This window comes from Manis javanica, chromosome 7 (assembly GCF_040802235.1).
Source record: "Manis javanica isolate MJ-LG chromosome 7, MJ_LKY, whole genome shotgun sequence".
In the NCBI taxonomy this organism is placed as follows: domain Eukaryota; kingdom Metazoa; phylum Chordata; class Mammalia; order Pholidota; family Manidae; genus Manis; species Manis javanica.
In genome coordinates, this window is record NC_133162.1 from 120,760,774 (window position 1) to 120,784,816 (window position 24,043).

A 24,043-nucleotide genomic window follows, 5' to 3' on the forward strand; every position below is an offset into this window, starting at 1 on the left:
GTGAGTAAACTGGCGCTTTGGGCCGGGTACCTCACACATGTCCATCAATGAAGCCTTACTCTGACCCTTTCATTCCTCTCACCTAACCACTGGACCATCTATTTTACTTTGTGCACGTGTCTTTTTTAAAACATTTTTTAAATGATGGTAAAACATGCATAGCAAAATTTTACCATTTTAACCATTTTCTACCTTGAGACATAATTGACATATAACATTAGAGCACTTTCAGGTGTACAACATAAATGATTCTCTATCTGTAATAGATTACGAAATGATCAGCACAGTAAGTCTAGTTGTCTAGTTCAAATCCATCACCACACACGGTCACAACTGTTTTTTTGTGATGATTTTCTTGTCATCATTTTTAAGAGTACAGTTCAGTGGCACTGACATTCACACTGCTGGGCAACCATCAGCATCCATCTCCAAAACTTCTTCATCTTCCCAAACAAACTGTGAACCCATTAAACACCACCTCACCGTTCCCTGCTCCCCACAGGCCCTGGCAATCACCATCTACTTTCTGTCTCTGAAAATGATGACTCTAGGTACTTCATATAAGTAGAATTTTACAGTAATTGTCCTTTTGTGCTGGCTTATTTCACTTACGTGTTCTCAAGGTTCATCCAGGTTGTAGCTTGTGTCAGAATTTCCTTCCTTTCTAAGGCTGAATAAGGCAATTTACTATTCAGTATTACATGCATGTATACACATGTTTATCCGTTCATCTTTTGATGGATACCTGGGCTACTTCCATGTTTTCACTATTGTGAATAAAGCTGCCTTGAATGTGAGTTCATATGTCTGTTCAAGTCCCAGCTTTCAATTCTTTTGGGTATATGCCCATAAGTGGAATTTTCTGGATCATATAGTAATTTTACATTTACATTTTTGAGGAACTGCTGCATCATTTTCCATAACAGCTGCACCATTTCACATTGCCACCAGCAATGCACAAAGCTCCCAGTTTCTCCGGATCCTCACCAACACTTACTTTGGTTGTTTTAATAGCTGTTGTGTGAAGTGTCTGCCATCTATTGTCTTAATCTCCCATTTCGTACTTTAGTTTTTACTATCTTATTTTGTTCTGTCTTTTTTTCCTAACAGAGCAACAAAGTTCTTGGTGGCAGAGACAGTCTTAGACAATTTCTCCCTGCACAAGTTTGGGGTCTTGATCCTCCAGGTGTGGTAGTCCCTGCAGCACGGGTGCACCTGGGAGCTTGTTCACAATGCAGACTCTTGGGCCTTGCCCTGGAACTACTGAATGGGACTTTGCCTTTTTAACAAGACCTTCCTGGGGGGGGCTGCAAGCACTTAAGAGTACAGTGGCACTAGGAGGGGGAAAGGCAATTTACCTTTATTCTGTCCGTGGGTTCTGTTCCCTTATTTTTCAGGTGCTCTATAAACGTTTGCTCATTGAGGGAATACGGAAAAAAATTAGCAACCACCACCAGGCATTTGTCGAAAATGTGAAAAAGTATCTCTTGAAAAGTAGTTCAAAGCAGGTTGAAAAATAGGGCAGAGAAAACTATAACAGCTTAGAAGACACAACTAAATGGCATGTGGGATCCTGCGGGGGATCCTGGAACAGAAAAAGGTCATTAAGCAAAAATTAAGAAATCTGAATAAATACAGGCTTTAGTTCATAATAATGCATGAATACTGGTGCATAATTGTACCACACTAATGGAATATACTAGTAATGGAAAACAGGGTGTGGGATATGTGGGAACTAACTTTGTACTATCTTCACAATTTCCCTGTAAATCTAAAACTACTCTAAAATAAACAGGTACTTAAAAGGGGGAGGCAGAGAATAGGCAGGGAGTCAAAATGGCAGTCAGCCACAGATGTGCAGGGAGTAACATCTGTGTCATTGTTTTCCTGCTGTGGAATATGTGGTCCCTTCAGGACCTCATGTGATCAAAATGACATCTTTGCAGTCGTGAAGCAAGATGGCCAAAAGCTGGTTGTCTGAATCTCACATCGGTCCATCCTTCAGGTGCTGGGCTGGGACAGACCTCGGCTACCTAACTGGCTGCTCACTGTTTGCCTTGAGGGAGCTACCTACTAAACAGGCATCAAGAATCTGGGTTAAAGACACAGCACACTCTAAGAAATATTCCAGCACTATCTTATCTGCCTTTCCTGGGTTAAAATCTGTTTTCTTGAGATTAAAATGTAAATTACATCAATTTGTAGAAGAAAGCATTAGTGCTGAGTCAGTAACAGAGTCAAGTGCCACAAGAAACTAAGTTTTACTGACAGGCTACTGAGTTCAGGCACTGCAATTACCCTTTACATAAGCTCATTCTCTGTAAGAGAAATGATTTCTTTCTTAGCTCCTCAAATAAGCTTCTTCATTGAATACATCATATTTGTTTATGTCAAAATATTGGCTTTAGGGAAGTATACACCATTAAAATCACTCTACTAAAACAATCAATACAGTAAGTAATAAAGGCTACAGCTAACATTTTTCTTTATGCTATATTTAAATACAGTGCCACATGCTTTACATGTATGATCTCATTTCCTTTACTCTATAAACCAGCCCTGTGGGGCAGTGCTGTTAACCCATGAGATATTAGTCACACATTTTCTATAGGAGAGGGGAGATAGGTTTTAGAACAGTACACGAGAAAGAACTTTGGACTTGTGATCATTTCAAGTTCAGTGGGACACAGGAATGATATGGCTACCAAAAAGCTGATATAACATTATCCTGAATTAATAAAAGCATAATACCCAGGACAACGGGAAACAAAAATTTACTGAGAACAGATTATACTGGTTGGAACGTCAAACATGTCATCCCTTTATTGCTCACAATACCCCTTGGATGAAGGAATTATTTTCCCCATTTTACAAGATGTATAAGCTCAAGACTTAAAGATTAGAAAATGGCACGTGGGTCACACAGCTAGTAGATGGCAGAGCTGGATCCTGAGCCCAGGTGTATCTGATGGCCAAGCATGACCCCTTCCATAGGGCCACTATGCCCACACAACTGGCCCAGATGCAGCTGGAGGCCCACATTTATTTCAGACCCTGAACTGTAAAAGGTAGGGTCAAGGATCCAGGGAGAACAGCCCAAAGACAGCAAACACAGGAAGGAGAAATCAAAACCATTTCCCAGAAGAAATGGCTAGAGAATAAGCATGGCCCTAAGAAAAGACATTACAGAGAGATGGGGTTTTCCTCCACATATTTGATGGACAGCTGTGTAGGAAAAGGGAGGGACATTCTGGGTCATCAAAGAAAGCAGAACTAGGGCTAAGGAAGCCCAGAATTAGAGGGAGAGGGATTTAGGTTCAATATAATGGAGACTTCAGAAGAATTATTTCAGTAGAGTCACGGTCTCACAGAGCAGGGCGATCTGCATCCCTACAGGAGAGAGATCACACACAATCAGGGTGAACAGTGATCTAGAATTCTAGATAAACTCTAAGGTCTGACACTCAAGACACAAGTTATCCTAATACAGAGTTTTACCACACAGCCCACTTACATAGAGTATACACAGGCCAGATGAAGAACACAAATTTTCATTAAATATGTCTAAGTCACACCAAATAAACTGTTAAGTCATTGTCAGCACTTCAAGGACATCATTGTGAATATTAAATGTCATTGAGCAGTAGGTACACAGTCATGCCAGTAACAGAAAGTATGAGGTTGCAAAGAATGAACATTTGAAATGTATCGCCCGGCCTGGAGGACCCATTAGCAGGGGCCCTAGCAAACCACCGTGATGGAACTCCTGCAGGTTCACATACAGAGAGGACCTGAAGGACTAGGTGGCATCCGAATCAAGGACCCCCACGAGAGCATGCCCTGTGCGCAAGACCCTCCCCACAGTACATGAAGAAGTCCTCTTTGAACCTCTTCATGCAATGGTTACCAAGGAATCAGCAAGAATGTGGGAGACACCAGGTTGTCATCACAAAGACCTAGTAACTGCAGCAAAGAGGCTCACCTTCCTATTACACATTGGGGATAGGCTGGTTGTTTCCTTCAGCAGAATGGTACCCTTGCAGCATACCTTTTGCACATCTCCTGACTTTACTCCATGTTATGGAGTGATGCTAGTCTTCTGAACCAACATATCTCTTCTTCCACTAGTTTACCCACCCAGCTGTTCTGTAGGCAAGGTCACTGGTTACGCAAGTCAGGCCTTCCTTAATTGGCTGGGAAAATACTATACTACCCTGTGGTACAGTGGGATATGATATGCTGAGCATCATTGTAAACTGTGACCCTGATGCTTTGGTCTCAGTTGATAGACCCAAAAAAGCAGACAGGCCGATTCAGACCACTTAAGTTTTCTCCTGGGGCAATATCACATGTAGGAAATGGTTCAGGCATAAATTCATGTAGAATTAGTCATGCACTTCCACACCCACGATTCATATGGTGCCCCTTGGCTACTCAATGTTAACAAGGTATGAATGCCAATAAGTAACATCCTATGATTCAAAAAAAGCCTCCTCTGCCGAGCACTGGTCTCTAACTGGAGTTTTCTTCTTTCTGATGATTTGGGTACAATCTAAAGAATCATTAATTCCTAATCAATATAAGAAACTACCATTAGACAATCGTCTTTTTAGCCATTTTCATTTTTTTGGAGGTCCTGTGCCTCAGAGAACCAATAACAAAAACATTTATGCAGTTACTAGGTTTCACTAACAAAAGTTAAAATGCTTAATTTGATTATCCAAAGTAACATTAACTGAAAGGACAGAAACAAATGGAAGATGAGGCGTTTTAACCAAAGGTTGAATATACTATCTTGTACAAAGAGCTCATTTTATCAAAAACTATGAGACCAAATCGTCTAATTCTAGAGTGAAAAGAAGGCTAGACTGGTACTAAGCAACCCGGTTTTAGAGCCCATTCTGTCACTACAAGGCTACAGGTATTTTAGTAAGTCACAAAATTCTCATGGACTATTTAACCAAACTCAAAAAATCTGTGACTTTACCATTACTCCCTACCATCAACACCCCTAAAAAAACCCAAAAAACTATCATCTCCAAGCTCTGATGACCCTGCTGTGGTAGGCTTATCACAGTGGGTACCATATTCACTGCCTGGCAGGTGGATTATATGTTCCCAACCTACGGGTTCAGTTCCAGACATGAGGTTTTCTATGAACAAAGAATTGCAAGCAAAAATGTTAGTCACTTCTATATAAAAGCTTTAAGAATCACCATGCTCCCTTTTCTCTCTACCATTGGACCAGCAATGTTTCAGATAGGGGCTGTTGTGTCAAACCAGAACAGGTGCCAGCTGAAGGTGCCACAGGTAGGAACTACATTAAACCCTCAATAGGAAGTTACAAATAAGAAATAAACTTTTGTTGTCAAAAGCCACTGAGATTTTTGGGTGAGTCTGTTACCACAGCAAAACCTAGCCTACCTCACTGCTACTCTTGCCATTTGCCAAATCAGTTAATCAGCATCTTCAAACGACTCGGTGTTCATGATCACAAGCTCCAAATTAGGAGTTGTTTCAGACAGACACACATGCTAAAATACATCTTTCAACAAAAATGAGGCATTTACTCAAAAGCTTTTTCTTTAAGCTACCACTAAAAATAAGTTGACTTGCTAACCTGGGAATTCTGTAACAGTTGCTCTTTCCTCTTACTAATTGCGACAGTATTAGTCAGAAAAGTCAAAAATACATAGTGCATCTGTTATGAGCAACAAAGCAAAACATTAGCTATTCAGAGGAAAATGAGCACTTTAGGGAGGGTTGAGAATCTCATTTGAAGACACAGAAAAAATTTAGGAATGTAGTACTACTGCAACATTAAAATTATTAATAGCAAAACAAGTAAAAAGATAAACATTCCACTTAAAAAATACTTTGAACAAACTATATATTCCATAACTATAGAAGGAATGAAACTTGTTTTTCCTACTCTGAGGAGGCTTCTAAGATCCTATTTTGAATTCAGGTTGCCATAGAAACCAGAAGAATCCTGGATGTGATTCCATCATAACTGCTGCATGATTTGGTGCACATGGAAGAACCCTATCTTACAGTCTCAACTTAAAACAAAGCCCAACTCTGGCCTGAATCTTCAATGGGTCTCACCATTGAGGCTAAAACATCTGTAAAAAATTAAGGCTCATGACAGTGATACTCCTTCAAACTTAGATATTTTGCTTTCAAAGAGGTAGGAGTAACAGTCAACACGAGCGTGACCTACAGATGTGCTCTCTGAAGCCAGGTCATGGTATGTTGTCCATGATACCAAGCATGCACGTCAGCATAAAGGTGGTTGGGGGAGATATTTCTATCTATGGAAGCAATCACTGTACTTCAGATAAACCACAGAAGCTATGATACAGCTGCTATACAAAAATATGTAACAATAATAATACATAACATATATATAATAACATTTATTCTGTGCCTACTGTTTTTAATTCTATTTCCATATTAACGCAACACCCTTATAAAGTAGGTACTGTTATCATCTCCATTTGATGGGTAGAAGGGTAGGGGTTGTATGTATGGGTGACACATGGATGATGGATGGGAACATGGATAAATGAACAGATGGGTGACTACAAGGATGAATGGATTAATAGATAAATGAATTAAAAGCTTTTCTAACAATACAGAAGATGGTATCTCCTCAGCAAAAGAATATTGAGAATAATGCTTAAAGGAGGTTAAAATGACAAATGGACTGAATATCATTAGATGACCACCAAATATACATGTGTGCATTTACATGTACTTATGCAAAGGACCAAGAATGGAAGTACTCTTTAATAAAGTTAGTTTTCTACTTCTTTCCTCTTACTATTTTGGAGATGCCCGCTCACACAGCTGCTGCGAGACAGATGGAAAGACCCTGCCGTGGAACGATGGTCCACGTCAGCATTACATGTGGCTGGCTAAAGGAGCAAGAGGGATCTTTAGACTGAGAGGCAGTCAGGGCAGGATCTGAGAGGGTCAAGAGCTGCCAGGTAGTGGATGAGGCCCTAAAAACCTCAGGAAAAAGATCACTGTGTTTCTGTTTGTCTCCAACTTAAGGTTTTGAATTCTGCAGCCTACCATACTGATTCATGATCATCCCCAAGTCAAAGTACCTAGAACTTAGAGGTCCAGTCCTACTTATTACAAGTTCTACCCTTCTGGGAAAAGGAGAGCCTTCTTAGACTGAGAAGTACCCAGCAGTGTCCATTTGAGATGCCAGGGCCATGACAGTTTAACAGAGAGAGTGTCAGGTATTTCTATGTCCATTTGGATTTTGGTAGAATCAAGATGGTGGGTGGAATTCTTGCTCTCCTAGGGAGTCTCCTCTCTGGGGCTACTAGGTAAGATTTTGTCAGGACTCAGGAGCAAAGAGAGAGAGAGAGAGAGAGAGAGAGAGAGAGAGAGAGAGAGAGAGAGAGCAGGCACTATATTCCTATTGCTTAGCAAAGTTCATAGGAATAGAGACCACAAACAGCTGCAGAAACTGTCCTTGGGACTCTGAGCCTCCAGGGTTGTAAGTGTTCTGGCTGCCCCTGGTGGACAGTCCTCCTGAGTCCAAAGGCAAGGAGGAGACAGAGTGCCCCCTTCCTGTAGAACAGTAAAGAGAAAGGTTAAAACATACTATGTGCAGTATAGAAAACGGAAGCTTCACAACAGGTCTAACCAAGCAGCAATAATGAAACAGCTACTGAAGAAGTCATTATAGAGTGAGATTCCAAACTTCATCTAGGAATGAGTGGGAAAGGAACAGTATCAGTTAAACTGAAAAGAAAAACATTTGGATGCGACATGAAAAGAGAAACAAGGTGAAGAGATGAACTCTGGCCAATGACATGCTTCTCAGCAACACCTAGTGACACAAGGCTTGGCCACTATGCTGTCTAACAAATTGTGACAATGTTTCAACATCATACCTTGCTGCCCTTTGAACAAGAGCCTTTCTGAAGACAGAAATAGTCTGATTTGGAAGGATATTCCCAGTGACCAGTGAGTTGTGGTTATTGCGTGGTAGAATCAACAGGCCCTTTCATCTCTGGCCTCCCCAAGACTTTGGGGAAAATAAATGATTTAGGAGTATTTTGTACAAATGGATGAGTCTGTCCAAAGAAATGAAGGATGAGAATGAGACCAGGTCAGAACTCTGGATAGCTCTTAACAATTAAAAGCTCAGTAGCCTAAGAGAAGCCAGCTGAGGAAACAGGACGAGCAGTCAGAGGGGTCTGCAATACAGACAAGACAGAGGAATGTCTCAGAAAACAGGGATGGGGACAGTTCAGAAAGATGAAATGCTCTGGAGATGATAAGTAGTATTCTATGGAGGCTTAGAAGCTGGCAGTGAAATCATGATGTCTTTTTAGTGAGCACAGAAGCTGATGGAGGCAAGAAGCCAAGTGTTCCTGTCTGAGAAGTCAATTGGCTATAAGGAAATACAAGCAGTGAATAAAAAGTTGTTCTTCCAAGATGTCTGAGAGCAAGGGAAGGAGAGAGAGATCCAGCAGTAGCTTGGGGAAATCGCACGGAGTTGGTGGTGTTTTTGTTTTCAGTCCTGCTTTGATTTCAGAATGGGGTTTACTCAAGTGCCATTACAGCCAAAGGAGAAGTTCTCAGAGGACAGGGAGAGACTCAAGTTCAAGAGCATGATCAACAGTGATAATTAACAGACGACAACCCAGGTAATGGGGAAAGAGGATTGAGGACACACCTAGAGGAGGAAGCTCTGGAAAGGGAAGGACAGGGCATTTTTTAATCTGAAATAATACTGGAAAGAGGCAAAAGCCCAAACTAGGACATCTAAAATGTGGTTTATATAAGTGCATATCATTAACCCAACACCTGCATCTGTGGTTTGCCCTCAAAATGCACAAAATCACTGTGAGACATCAAAACAACATTTTTCGAATATGTTCTGTACTTTCTATTTAAGCAAATGGAAAAATACATACTCCATTTTAGCATCATGTCAAATGAAGCTCTAGACTGGGATTTAGAGGGTTAAGACTTCAACTAAGGTGAAGTGCTACCCTTCAGACAGCCAGGGTTTGACTTAATGAAAACAGGGATATTAATTGCTTCAACCAATCCTCCCTTAACATGTGATTCACCTAGAAATGTCAGGAGGCTATCAGTAAAAGCAACGTGCAAAGGCTCTTAAGGAGAATATTGTCAAAACTTAGGAGAATATTTGACACCCTTTCTAAATATTAAAACAGTGACCATTTTCCCCTTCTCATACATTTGTTTGTGAATTGGTGGTGTTTTCTCAAGTGTAAAAATACTATTCGACTTAAAGACTTCTCAGAATTAGAGACAACGCACATAGAACTATATACTGAATCTTGAAAGAAAACTAAAAAGGTGACAGTAACCTATTTCCTTTTTTGCTTGTTCTTTTCCCTTACTGAACACTGGCTTTTTACATTTTGTCTTCTTCCAGAAAAGATTTTCCCTAGTAGACTATGCATTTAAAGTGAAGGCTGTATACATTCAAGAAGTATAAGCCCCTTATCTTCAAACATGTCATTTTGACCCAGTATCCAATGTTTCACAACAAAGTATGTTTAGAGACAAGTTCTCTCATAACTGTAGTGACTACACAGAAACCCACCATAAAAATCTCAAGGGAGACAAGGACATCCCCCTCAAGCTCCTCCCTTGGCCAATCTACTTACTACATTCATCTCTGCCCTCCAGCCACCTCTGCATCCTCTTCATCCCAATATGCACCCCTCAAACCACTTCTCTTATTTCAACTCTTCAAATTAACCAAGTTTGTCTGGTTTTCATCATTATACTCTGAATGAAGGGCAGAGATGCATCACACAGCCCACAGCTGTTTAAAGGGAAGTAGAGGAGAAAATGTGAAACCAGTAACTTTTTTATAAAGAACACACTCAATGGCTCAAATCCTACAAAAGCGAAGCGCTTCAGAGCTGCTTTGCAAAAGGCAATCAATTCAGTCCAAGTACAATATAAAAACATGGACAGTAATCAACAATTACATCCATTGCTGCAATTTTTCTAAAATCTTCTGGTTTATTAAGGTGGACAAGAGTTGTAATATTCCTTTCCAAAGAGATGACAGCATGTCATACATCTCCATTTCTTTAACATGCTTGATTTGTATATATGAAAGCATGGACTTGATTTTAATGATCTGCAATCTCTACATTTGCTTCAGTCATCCTCGTGGAGTTACATAATTTGATATTTGATACGAGTTTTTCTTTAAAGGAATAACATGAAACCAAAAAATTTTAGGAAAGTTTAGTGTTCTACCAGGATTCACAGCACCCCATCACCTACAATGTTGTTGCCATGAATTACCTATTAGGTCATGCACAGTCCTCACAAGTGTAATAATTAGGATCCAGGTGGTCAAGGTGAAGGAAATTAGGGCTGTTTTAAGATTACTTGAGTTCCTATTTCTTGACAATGTTTTGCATTTGAAACTGAAATAAGTTAGGACAAAAAATGAGGAGAACGGGCTCTGGAGAAAGCCCACTATGGGGACAGTATGGGTATAGGACTGGCATTTAATGTTAATTCCTGGGATTAACTTTTAAATAGCTTTCCCACAACCAAAGCAGTTGGCTCTCTGTCTTGAAAAACAACTGAAGTGTACAACTCAAAGAATTGCAAGCATTTCTGTTAACACAAAGCCCAAAGAGAGAACCTCTGAAAGATAAGATAAACTATGCCGTAAAGACATATACACCTGTTTACCATGATGACAACTGATATTTACGATGCAGAAGCACAATAAGTGGATCATGATAGGGGAATTTAGAATGTCAGGAACACCCTAACATGTCTAGCTAAGGACAAATTGTTTACTAGAACAAAGTGAACAGAGAAAACACAAAGTGACTAAAATCAGTATCAGTAGATAATGGGTTTGTAATTATTTAGTTTATGATGGCTACTTCTCACCATTTTTGTTTGTCTGTTTCTTTTATATTTAAACAACTTCCAAAAAGCCTTTACAGAAGGGATATTATAATTTCCTTATTGGATAGTCCTAAAAATGGCATTAAAAGATTATACAGTATTTTAGTTTTGAACTGTGAAATAAAGAGTTGAAAAATACTTGCCTTAATGGTTGCTTATTGCTTATTGATTTGGCTTATCATACAAAAGGCGTCATTGTATCTTCCCCAACAAGCCTATCATCATACAACTGAAGGGTGCTGCTCCCTTAGTGACCTTTCATTGTAATAATGTGGTAAGTAGCACTCATTTAGAAACTGCAAAACCAGAAATATAAAACCCAATATTAACTCCAACCAGTCTGTAATTTTGGCTAAATTATTGGCAACCACTGGCTTCTAGATTGCTAGACCAGTAAGCAAATTCTGAATTTTACTGTTTTCCTCACAATCCTACCCTACGTCCAAAATCTTTACTTTCATTTGTACAAATTGGGTATGATGACTTTACCAAAAACATGAAATGGTTCAAAAGAATTTTCTTTCACACCATTGAGGGTACAACAGCGCAAGCTTCAGAGCTGAGCGCCTGGGAGTGGCGGCGAGGGGGCCAAGAAAGACAAGGACGTTTTCTCCAAATTCTCCCCAGTCGTTTAACTCAATCTGCCTTATTCCAGATATGAGCACACGTGGAATTCATTTGCCTGTCCTCAGCCTGTATTGTAAGTATATGAAAAAGTAGAGATGAGAAAATACGCACTGTGCCTGAAGGGCAAAGGAAGTGGCTGTGAAAGTGAAATAATAATCCCTCAAAGGCCAGGTTAAATTAAAAATCCAGGCCTCTGGACATTTCAAATGCTCTATGCGGTGCACAGAATATTTTGTTATTGTGACACAAGAGCTTCTCGTTTAATAGGAAAATAAACTGCAGGAAGTTGAACTGTGCAGAGGCCATTGTTTGAATCACCAAAATCACATATATGTAGTTTTAAAAGAATAGTGCCCCCGTGTGGTTTTTAACAAGATTTCAGAACTGTTCAGTGTCTCTCCAGCCACAGTTGCTATACCATGAAATGGTGCATTTTCTTTGTGGGCATTATTTATTTTCAATTTTTAAAATGTGATTACGGCTGTACCAAGAGCACTGTAGAAAAATGTAAGTACTTGTGAAGAGCTGCGCTTACACAGCAGGAAGCGTGTTCCACCGACCTCCATACTTAGTGGAGGATGTGAGAACAGAACCTGCAAAGGGCACTCCGGGCAGGTGCTGATGCAGCGGCACCCCTGGAGGGCTCAGGGCCAGGGCCACCGTGGGCCTCCACAGGAGCCATCAGAAGCGGCTTCCTCATCTACCCTTCCACCTGCACCAGTCCAAGTGCTCTGCCTTTTCTCCTGCTGTGAGGAAACTGCTCAAGCCCTCCAGTTGTGCACTGGATCTGACTCAAGGGTTGGGCTCCAGCAATTCTCCCTCATCATCGGTTTTTCCCTTTCCACTGGATTATTCCCACCAGCATAACATAAACAGGCTATCATAAAGACCCTCTCCTGGCCCCACTTCTTTTTTTTTTTGCTTGTCTGGTTGTTATCTTGGTGGAGTGGCTGAAATTCCTGCGTCAGTTGCCTTATCTTCGCTAGGCTGCTCTACTGAGCTGTTAATTTTCACAAGACCTGAGAGCTGTATTCCTTTCGCAGGGTTGCCATAACAAAAGCCCATTCTCTTTTAAACCCATTCCAATATGCCAGGTACTATAAGGCACTTCCATGTATTAACTCATTTAACCCCCATACTCAAGAACTAAGTTCTATGTTATATATGAGACAATGTATACAGAAATTTTTGAGTAATCTGTCAAAGCTATATAATTATTAAACAGCCCAGATATAGACCCAAGTATATGTCATCCTAAAGTGTAAACTCTTAATCACTAGAAAATACTGAGGCTAATTGCTAATCCCCAAGATTAATCACCTCCAAATTTTTAGGGGAGCAAATGCCACTCTGATACTGATGCCAATGTAGATGAACCTGAGATGAGAAATGGGAGTCTGCTTAGTGACTTGGGAGCCACAGATGAGAAAGAATAGAGAAAAATGCCCCAAAGGGAAGGCTCGGAGACACAGCCGGTCACTAGGAGGTGGGGTCCATCCTCACCACAGCATTCCCTCGGCAGATCGCTATTGACAGCCTCCTCCTGCTTGGCACAGCCTTCACTCCTGGTAAGTAGGTGGTGAACAAACCAGATGAAACCCTTATAATATAGTGCAGGAAACAACCAGATAAATAGACTTCTACTATAAAATCAGTAGTGCCAAGAAGTGGTCAGAGGAAGCCTCTCTGAGGGGCTATAATACAGGGGCTGCTTGCATTTTTTATACTTGACTGCCTTCCTCTGTCTTCCCCTCTTGACTTTCATCAGGCAAGACTAGTAGGAAAGTCATGTGCCACCTTCTTTGGCTCTGGTGAAAAGCTCAAAGCACATATCCCCACCCCAGCCCAAATCCCTAGCCACCATAAAAGCCAGAGCCAATGGCCCCTGGCTGTTCTCTCAAGCCATTTTCAGTCCTGCTTGGCAGCCTGCCCTGCTCACCCCAGACAGCCTCAATCTGTGAGTGATAAATCTCCCCATACCTCTTCATGCACGTGCAAAAGAACCAAATGTTAGATCCTCCAAGTCCCATGAGTGCAACTGCAAGGTATGAGCGAAGTGAGGGAATGAGGGAAGAGCAAATGAGGGTTTAGCCCCCAAGCCCCTTTAAATGTAAAGAAATCATCTTGGCTTGGGAATTCCAGGGATTCCAATGGTAGATGCTGAACCAAAGGGCAAAACTGGGAAAAGCTGAGTCACAAATGAAAGCTACCCAAAACATATAAATGCAATATGGACGAGCACTTCACTGTGGCCCAGATTCACATGTGCTTTTGCACGTGTCAATGTGCTTCTGCACATGTCAATGTGCATTTTCCTGACACCCAGTGACACATCTGGTCTTATAACACAGAACAGCTCATGCCTCATCACTGCCCTTCATTCACCTGACCAGTTCTTATGTGGCCCACATAGTCCACACTTTAACTGTGCCTCTGAATATTCAACCCACATGACTTCCAGATAATGATGCCATAAATTTCATCACCATGCTGTGATATGTATGACCATGTCATTTATATTTATCTTTTTGTGAAAGAAGCAGAAGAGCATGTTATTTTCATCTGTCCTCCTTGGCATCTGACCAAGACTGAGACCAAGTGAACAATCTGTTGGTCAAAAATATTTCATGCATAACTACGTGGTGAACAGCTCATGCTGGCCTCTGGGAGAGTCCCAGGAAAGGAGTAGTAGATCCTTGAGTAGACCATTAGATCTTTTTAGAGAAGTAGATCATTTAGTGCTTAAAAGCAAAAAAGCAGCAGGGAACTCACACAGTGGAGATCAGCAAGAAAAGAATAAACACATAAAAAGTGCCAGCAAGTGCTTGGGAGAGGAAGTAAAGGAGAGGTTTGTTCAAGAAGGCTTCAGAAGGAATGACACTAAGTAGCTCTGAGGAGAAGGGTCTGAGTCATTTGGGAAAGGACATTCCATCCAGGAGAAATAGAGTAACAGTGGGAAGATGGACTGTATTGATCCCATGGAAGCAAAGGCAAGTATCGTGTTGGAAAGCAAAGAGGAAATCACAGAGAAGGGTGCACTGAGGACAGAACATTGAAGTCCAAGTTCAAGATACCTCATTTTCTTTCAGAGGCAACTCCAAGCTGCCTGGCCTTCTGAGAAAGAGACTGATGTCAAACAAGGTGGAAGGAAGATGGTTCACTCCCTGTGCAGCCTCCCATCGTAGCAAAAGAAACAAGGAAAGACAAGGCTGTAGCGGTCCAGGGGAAAGGGCATTTGGGGTGGACAAAAGGTATCGGGGTTAATGGTAGAGAACTGGATCATAGGGAAAGAAAAGAGGAGAATGCTTATTAATTATCCATTTTTTTAAATGGCTACTTCCCTCCACTACTAAAATCTGCCCTTCATATTAGCATCCCAGTCTCTAAAAGGTGAATTGTGAGGATGGTCTTGCAAAGCCCTGTGCCTTGCTGTAACTAAAGCTAAATCAGAGGAGGACAAACTCCCTCGTTTCATATGCAGGCAAGAGCAGAGTGCAGCCTTGATGATTCAAATATCTGCACAAGGTGGGGAAAATGTGGCAAAGGAGGGAGAAGAAAAAAGGAATGGGAGGCACATGACCAAGTCTGACTTTTCAGGCCTTCTGCTTAAACTGCCCAGCAGATGGTTGCAAAATATAGATCAAAACACTGCAAGAGCTGGAAGGAATCCTCTTCTCACTAGACCAGTATCTTTGCTCCACATTGAAGGATGAAGTCGATGGAGGGCAACGACTGGCCCAGGCCACACAGCCAGCAAGGGGTGGAAGCCACATCTCCTGATACTCGGTTTCGCTTTCATTCCCTTAAAGCACTTGGACCAAAACATATTTTGTAGCCCATAGAAATCAACTGACTTGCTAATTTGCAGCTAATTTAACCCACCAGCTTTAGAAGATGGCACATCTAATTCGGTGGGCTGTCATTTTAAGGTTGTTGTAATGAACTGTAAATTCCTTAAGGACGGCCAATAAAGACTATGGTTTAATCATATATTACTGAAATGCTTTAATAAAACTTAATTTTTAATAATAGGGAACTCAAGAATCTAAATGTTTTATGCATTTCATCTTGCCAAAGATCCCAATATCTTTAGTATCTTTTCATCTTCAAAAGTTTTGGTATTTCTTTTGAAAGATTAATATGCAGGTCCACTAGTAACAGCTGGCAGTGAACTCACTGGTTTCCATGGATTAACTCATGTAAGCCTCACAACACTGTGAGGTTGGGCCATTATTATCCCACTAGAGATGAGAAAGCTGGGCAGCCAAGTATGATCAAGGTACACAGCTAGTTGGCAGCACCAGGCTCTGAACCCAGAGGTCTGATCTGGAGCTGCTACACTACACAGAGTCTCTGAATCCCATTACAAGAAGCCTTCAGGGTCTGACCGACTCTTTGTCTTACTGGAATCTTGCTGAACAAACCTCTATTTTGGACAAAATCAGCTTAGACATCTTCCAGGTCTGTGTCAATTTTTCTTCAATGGAATCAGTTCCTTCATCGCGTTACCTTTATATAATCAGGGTGCCTGACTATTATATTACATGAGTAACTGTTGGGATCTTTGTAAACACAAACTCCCTAGAAAACAAATACATATAATATACATTTTTTTCCAGTCCCCTTTTACACTTATATATATTCATTTAATCTCTAAATGGCCTCAAGCCTTTTCCTTTCCCACATACATTACAGGACTGTAAACTGCTTGAAGGAAGGACAGCGTCTGTCTACTTCACGTTGGGCCCTGTTCACTGTTCTCTCTCCCACTGCCCCGGGCATCCCCCTGCCATGGAAAGTCTACAGTCCAGTAAATACCTCAGGCCAAAATGGCAGCTTTATGCAAAGCTTTCTTACTAATGCTAAATACCAGGAGGGGTTTTGATCCAAAGAACATTCTAAGGATTGATTCAATGCATTCATAAGTGGTCCACGTGCTTCTGCCATTAATTAGATGATATTAGAGATATTCAAAAGACACAAAAACCAATCCTCCTCTGAAAATGTGGAATCTGGCTAATTTTAAAGCAAGTCTACACTGCATGATGTATTTATTAGGCTGTTAATTGTACTTTTAAATGGATTCATTCTAGGTTAAAAAATAACATTCATTAGCTAAGTGTATTAACAGTAACGAAATCTTACATCCTGCCCACCCGTGAAAATATGCTCTTAGTGTTATAAGCAACCTTATAACTTGTATTCCTCAGTGATAGGTTTATGTTAAGTCCCAAAGAGAAGCTTTGCCCCTAAAAACATGCTTTTAGCTTTATTTTATTTTTTCCAAGTTGGCAGGCAAAGTCTGCCTAAAGAAAAAGTTTGATTAAGACCTTGGAAAAAATTTAGGTAATTTGGGAAATATTTTTTACTAAATTGAAAATAGGCAAATTTAATACTCATAGAGTTGATAAAACTAATATATATTTAAAGAGTTTTCTAATTTTTAAAATAGTATTGATTCAATTAAAACTTATTTATAATCAATCAACTAATTAAAACAGCAAATGTTTATATGGTGCTTACCATGTGCCAGGCACCCTACTAAGCATTTTGCATATGTTAGCTCATCTAACCCTATAACTCCACAAAGAAGGTTCTGTTGTTACATGCACTTCAGACAAAGCAGCTGAGGCAGAGACGTTCATTAACTACCCCACATTCCCATAGCCAGGAAGTTACATTCCTCTGCAAGAAAAAAATGCATTCTCAAATGGAGTGATTTGAGGAGGGTTTACTACAGGGTCTTTTTACAAAGGTGGGGGACGTTTGTAAGGAAAGCAACAAGGGGTGGTGCAGAACCCCAGGACACAGAGGGGGATGCGCCCACCCCAGTGCAAAGGCATGAGACGTTGGAGCAGGTGCAGGAACCGGGGAAGGGGCTGAATGGGCAGCGTGCCCGGTCAGCGCTATAGCCTTCCCTACAGCATGCCAGCGTCTGCACTGGACAAAGCTGGGATCTGTGCTGACCTCAACTTCCCCCCTGCCTCCCTGCATTGGCCAAGCCCAGACACAAGCAGGAGGGGAGGCCCGAGATAAAAAGCCCGGTGATGTGGTCCCTCGGGCACAGAGCAAGGTGGAGGAGAGCAAAGCCCGACGTGGAAGGGCAGGCAGAAACCATCCAGCACAGAAGTGGTGGCGTCTGAGACACACCCAGGGCAGCTGGCGCGACAGTCTGTGTTTTTAAAGGGCTTCTAAGACCATTTCTGGAACTAGAAGACTATGAAGATAGGAAACAGAAAAATGAGTGACTGGGTTGGTGCAGAAAGGCCTGTTTCCCTTTAGGCCTGAGTGTGGAGGAGGGAGCCAGGCAAAGAGCAAGAAAACACCACAGCAAGCAGGGCAAAGGCCCACGTGGGGATGAGCCGGGCACATCTGAGGGCCAGGAAGGAGGCACATATGGCTGGTGAAATAACAGCCGAGGAGAACGGAGGGAAATGAAGAGGAAGAGCTATGCTGACAAGTGTTTCTGCAAAAGGGCAGATGTCTACTTACCGATGCAAATTACACTGTCGTCAGCTCTCTCCTGGGCCTCACGGATGGGCTGCCCCCACTTACAAGTTACTGAAAACCAGAGAGGGTGCCGCGCGGCTGGGCCCAGTGTCCCAGGGGAGCAGCTGCAGCCTCTTCTCCCAGCTGATCAGAAACCCTTGCAGTTCAGGTCGTCTGAGGTCAGGCATGGTCTCCAGCTGCCTTTCTAGCAAGTGAAGATGGCACCCTATCAGCCTCTGCCATCTGAGGGACAGGCAGATTCAGCGTGATCTGGGTAAACACCATTTCCAAATGTAACAGGCACCCAGACCTCCCATCTCTTTATAAATTCTCCTCCACAGACGGTAGATTCTCAAAGGACGAAGGAGCCAAACTTTGATTTTTTTTCTCCCCTATTTAGAAAGTTCTAAATCATTTGACACAACATTTAGCTAGTGGGGGTGGGAGAAAGTGGGGAGGAGAGCTTTAAGGCAAAGTCACGTGCAATAAAGAGAAAAGTGAAGAATATAAGCTTTTGCCCTTTTGCAAGAACTCTTCTAATTTTTCTGATATTCCAAATTCCGTTCCTTAAGCACAACTATTCACTCCTTCAGCTTTCAGGTAACAGATCTTTCTCTTCCTTATTAATAAGATGAAGGTAATGAGCTACACGGGAGAAGCAAGAACTTTCAATTGTGCAGTGTGTCTGGGAAACTATTTTTAATTCCTGTTTCCCAACACCTGGGGTGGGGGGGAAATAAAGCTCAAAAGCTCCTTAGGCAGGAAAAAAAAAACAAGCATTTCTCCCTCACTAACAGGCAGCTTTTCCAAATAAAACCTGTCAGGCTTAAGGGCAAGATGGACTCGGAGTGACTTTCTTCTCATTATTTGTCTCCCAACAAGGCTGTCAAATTATCACAATGCAAAGGGTCAGTGCATTTAAGTTTCACTTCAAATTAAAATCCCAACAGAGGCCATGTCTTGCAAAATAGGTTTTAATACATCCATGCTGGGTGGCAGAGCTCTGCGGGGAAGTGGGAGCAGAGCTTGGGATTCAGATGCTAACGCTTAATGTCCTGAATGCTGTGAAGGCTCCGTCAGGGTGGTCCCGCAGGGCTCCCGTGAAGGGTGGGGACGATGAAGGCAGGCCACACTGCAGGGGAATTAAGGGCAAGGACATATCCCGCAAGAGGAGCAAGCCTGACCTCATCGTCCGCTATCACCATTCCTCTCTTTATTTTAAGCCCTGTTACCACAAAGTGGGACTCGGCAGGCAGCTTCCCTACAGAAAAACCTCCTGTCATGAAAAGCATCACACAAATGCCAACTGTCACTCACTGCTCCGCATAGGAAGATGTGGCTTTTTTGCTCTCTAGGTGTTTGCGGCCTGGCTTTAAAAGCCCAGGAATGGCATCACATAGAGAGTTCCTGCTTCCCACGATGGTACTCTCGCAACGACTTGCTGCCAGACACAGCTAACCTTTGGGGTAAGAGAAGGGAGTTATGGGGAAGAGTTGCCCTACCCTTCCTGGTCTTCACTAAGCACCGTGTGGCGCTGCTTAATTGAGACTAAGTGGTTTTGACTTTCTGTCCTAAGTGGGATCAACCGCTGGGATGAGGCGGAGGAGCCGACGGAAGGAACCGAGGGTTCAGGGGCATCTGGGAGGCCCTGGAACACAGTGGCAAAAGTGTTGTCAGTGGGGGGGAGGGGAGAGTGAAATAAATGACAAGGATTAAGAGGTAAAAACCTCTAGTTATAAAATAAATAAGTCACGGGGGTTGAAAAGTACAGCATAGGGAATAGGGAATACAGTCAATAATACTGTAGTAACTTTGGTGACAGATGGTAAGTACACTTACTATGGTGAGCATTTCACGATGTATATAAATGTCGAATCACTATGCTGTGTACCTGAAACTAATATGATATGGTATGTCAACTGTAATGCAAATTTTTTTAAGAAGCATTGTCAGTGGTCGGTAAGTTGCCCCTGGTATTAAATGTACAGATTTCCAATGTGCTGACCTAGTCATAAACTGGCTGGTCCTCTTTATAGTCCAATGCCCTACAAATCACCAAACCTCTGGGTGGGAAGAAGGAGAGCCTGACATTCTAATGAGAGTTCTGTCTGACAGTCTCCACCGTATCACAAGTAGTATCAGGCAAGGAGACTTGTGGCCTATTTTATTTTGTAGCTTTATTCCCTTCCTTGTTCCAAAAATTATTTAAGATGACTTTCTAAAATATTAGAATATACCTCATATGGATTAAGACAGTCTGTGTTAGATGAACCACAAGGTTATTTTACCTCAGCTTAATCAATAAAAATTTTCAATATAGAGATTCCTCAGAAATTAAAAATATAACTACCATATGATCCAGCCATTCTACTTCTGGGTATTTAACTGATAAACTGAAAACACAAACTCAAAAAGACATATTGCATCCCCATGTTCACTGCAGCATTATTTACAAGAGCCAAGACATGGAAACACCGAAGTGTCCTTCAATGGATGAAGAAAATGTGGTTATATGCATACAATGGAATGTTATTCAGCCATAAAAAAGAATGAAATCTTACCATTTGTGGCAACACTGATGGACCTTAAGGGCATTATATTAAGTGAAATAATAAGCTAGACAGAGAAAGACAAACACCATATGACCTCACTTTCATTAGGAATCTACGAAAAAAAAAGAAAACCAAGCTCATAGATAAAGAGAACACTGGCGTTTGCCAAAGTTGAGGAGTGGGGAAGTGAGCTGAGGAGGTTAAAAGGTACAAACTTCTAGTTATAAAATAAATAAGTCATAGGGATGTATTGTCCAGCATAGTGAATGTAGTTAATATCATATTGCACATTTCAAAGTTGCTCAGAGAGTAAATCTTAAAAGCTCTCATCACAAGAAAAAAAATTTATAACTTATGCATGATGACAGATGCTAACTAGACTTACTGTATCAATCATTTTGCAATATATACAAGTGTACATATGAAACTAACATAATGATATAGGTCAATTATACCACAACTTAAAAAAAAAAGAAGAAATTCCCCTCAAGCTTGTTCCCTGAAACATTTCTCAGTTTAAAATTTTAAGAGTAAGTTAAATTCTTCAGGAGACTTTTAAACCCCATCCTATCAATGAAAATAAAGTGTTAGATGTAAAGAAGGATAAATTCCAATGAGGCTGTCAACTTCTAGAAGCAAAATTTCAAGAGCATGGAAAATGGTATTCTTAGGATACTTTAGACTACTCAGATTATATCTGGAGTATTCTCCTATTATAGAACCAATGGCCTACAGACCACAACTGAAGGACATGTCAAACAGTCTTGGCTATGCCTTCAAGTATAACACAGAACAAGTGTCCTCTGCCACAATACGAAGTCCCTTCAAAAAATCTCATTTGGCAAATATTAACAGAGTATGCCAGAAACTGAACGGGGTGCAGAAAGTAGCTATGAAGAACTCCAGCTTCAAAAAGGCAATGAAAGTATCAAATGATTTCACTCATCTGTGGAGTATAAGAACAAAGAAAAAACTGAAGGAACAAAACAGCAGCAGACTCACAGAACCCAAGAATGGACTAACAGTTACCAAAGGGAAAGGAACTAGGATGGATGGGTGGGAAGGGAGGGATAAGGGGGAAAAGGGGGCATTACAATGAGCACACATAATGGGGGGGGCGGGGGAGGACACGGGAAAGGCAGTATATACAGAGAAGACAAGTAATGATTCTATAGCATCTTACTACGTTGATGGACAGTGACTGTAATGGGGTATGTGGGGGGGACTTGATAATAGGGGGAGTCTAGTAACCATAATGTTGTTCAAGAAATTGTACATTAGCGATACCAAAATAAAAATAATAAATTTAAATTTTAAAAAAGGCCATGAACCAAGGCAGAAATAATTTGGGTGTTCCTTGCTCAAAACGTTTATGATGGCCTCCACCACACGATGGCGCTCTTAGACCATACTGCACACCCGCGGACCCTGACAAGTTTATTCTTGGGGGACAGAACAGCAGGTTCCCAACTGCTTGCTTACAGTCTTCTTTCCTGACCTTCTGTTTGGTTACCTTCTCAGTAAGTCATATATGAGAATCTTGGTTTGGCAGAAATAATAACAGCCCTTTGAATGGGTTGTTCCCAGTGGTCTAAGATAGATGTTGCTTGACTCCATACCTAATAATGTAATGAAGCTCACCCTTTTGAGTATGAATCCGAGGAGGCGCTTGTGTGGCACTCTGCTCCCCACTGATTTACAAGATGAGTCATTCCACGAAAAACAAATCCATTTTGGGCCCCAACCTCAATCTTTGCTAAGGAAATACATCTGCAGACACTGCAGTGGAATCATACTGCTCGTGAGTCTATAAGCCCTAGTTCCACAAATGTTTACAGGTCTGACCTCTTGTTCTAGGTATCTCAAAGCCAGAAAAGAGGCAGGAAATGCAGGCTAACACATTGTGAAGTATTCCATGAACAACTCAACGTGACCTTCTGACTCCGGGTAGACGTGCATTTTCTTATTCTTCTTGCTTTGGCCAAAAGCCCTAACCTCTCCCAGGTGAGAGTGCAGCATTTAGGATGACCTCTTCTTTTCCTAGAGTTCAGAGGGAGAGAAAGAAATGCTGCCGGGCAGTCACAGCTTCCCTGTGAAGCCTGAAGGGAGAGGGGGCTTTGCCAGAGAGATTTTTCTTCTCCCATTTGGTTGAAAGTCAGCCAGGGCGGCCATCCTGCATCCAAGACGCCAGCAGGCTTGAGGCGCTGCTGCGCCCCTCATCCTCGGAGCGGCCTGCCAGGCGCTACAGCAGGGAGCTGGCAGCGCCTCAGCCTGCGGGAAGATGGAGCCAGGCTTCAGCAGCTGGGCGCGAACAGCGACGACCCTCAAAAGGGCTGTGACAAAATGCAGCGCCCAGGGAGTCTGATCACTGTTCACGCTGGCAGGGAGAACCAGGGTTGGGAGTGGGAGTGGGGTCAGCAGGGTCCCCAAAGAAACCCGTGTCAGGAAACTGCTGTGATCTACCATGCTGTGTTTGGGGGGGAGGTGGAAGTGCTGGTTGTTTTCAGAAATCCTGCTGATGGCAAATTTCCTAAATTCTTTAAAGCATCAAGGATGCTTGCCTGCAATGGGAACACAGAATAAACAGCCTTGTAAGGCAAGAGACTGGAAAGCTTGTAACTCTGGGGTTTGCATACTCTCATGCCAGTGTGCACAAGTTGCTGGGAACCATGGAGCAGCCCCCCACCCCCCACCAGCCCTTTTTCAAGTTCTGCTGTCTGCCTTTGGCCTAATGGGATGAAATATCCCCATCCAGCTTCTGCAAAAGACAACAGGGGTTTGGCTAATGGCCGGCCGTAAGCCAGAGTGCTGCCTGATTGCAGGTGATGAGTGCTCAGCAGAGGTGATGAACACTTAGGACTTCCACCAGGGGACCTGACTGACTCTGAGACATAAGTGGAGAGGTATGAGGGGGCAGCGGGAGGCACGTAAGAGGCAAGGCTGGCCTTCCTCAGCCACCCTCTACCTTAGGCTAGCATCTCCTTCAGTAAATGAACAGCAGAGGCTGAGGCTTCCCTTTCTTCTTTTCTCTCTCTCCACAGCAGACTCAGGCACGAAGGGCAGGACTGGCTGCAAACTCATTTTCAAAGACCCTACAATGTGAATTCAGGAAGAGGGTGGGAGGCGGCTGTCACACAAATGACCAGGGAGGCCCTGAGACATGTGTGACTCGGCTGCGTCGCACAACAAATCAGTGGCGAGGACAGGAGTCCAGGCCTCTGCCTCCCAGGCCAGGGCGCTCTGGGCAGAAAAGAAACTTGTCTCTTCGCAGGCCTGTATGTCCGTCTCCACCCCACGGGGATATGAGGACAGTTCCTCAGAGAGGCCTCCCTGCCAGTCCCGTGTCCACAGCTCTGGGCAGATACAGAAGAAAGATAAGAAGCGAATCCAGAATTGAAGTCACATGTTTACTTTATATGACAATA

The 24,043-nt window shown here is 42.2% G+C and overlaps 1 protein-coding gene across 7 annotated transcripts in view; it reads right to left on the minus strand.

The window, feature by feature from the left end:
- The window catches only part of CACNB4 (calcium voltage-gated channel auxiliary subunit beta 4), a 248,047-nt gene that overhangs the window by 160,098 nt on the left and 63,906 nt on the right, over nt 1-24,043 (minus strand). For 3 of the 7 annotated variants that reach the window (XM_073241451.1, XM_073241453.1, XM_073241454.1), the window contains exon 3: nt 1,359-1,585. The exons of 3 other annotated variants lie outside the window; for them this stretch is intronic. The gene's annotated coding sequence lies outside the window, so the exon portion shown is untranslated. Of the gene's footprint in view, nt 1-1,358; nt 1,586-18,069; nt 20,923-24,043 lie in introns of those variants that run through there. One more of the 7 variants, XM_073241452.1, reaches the window with a different exon arrangement.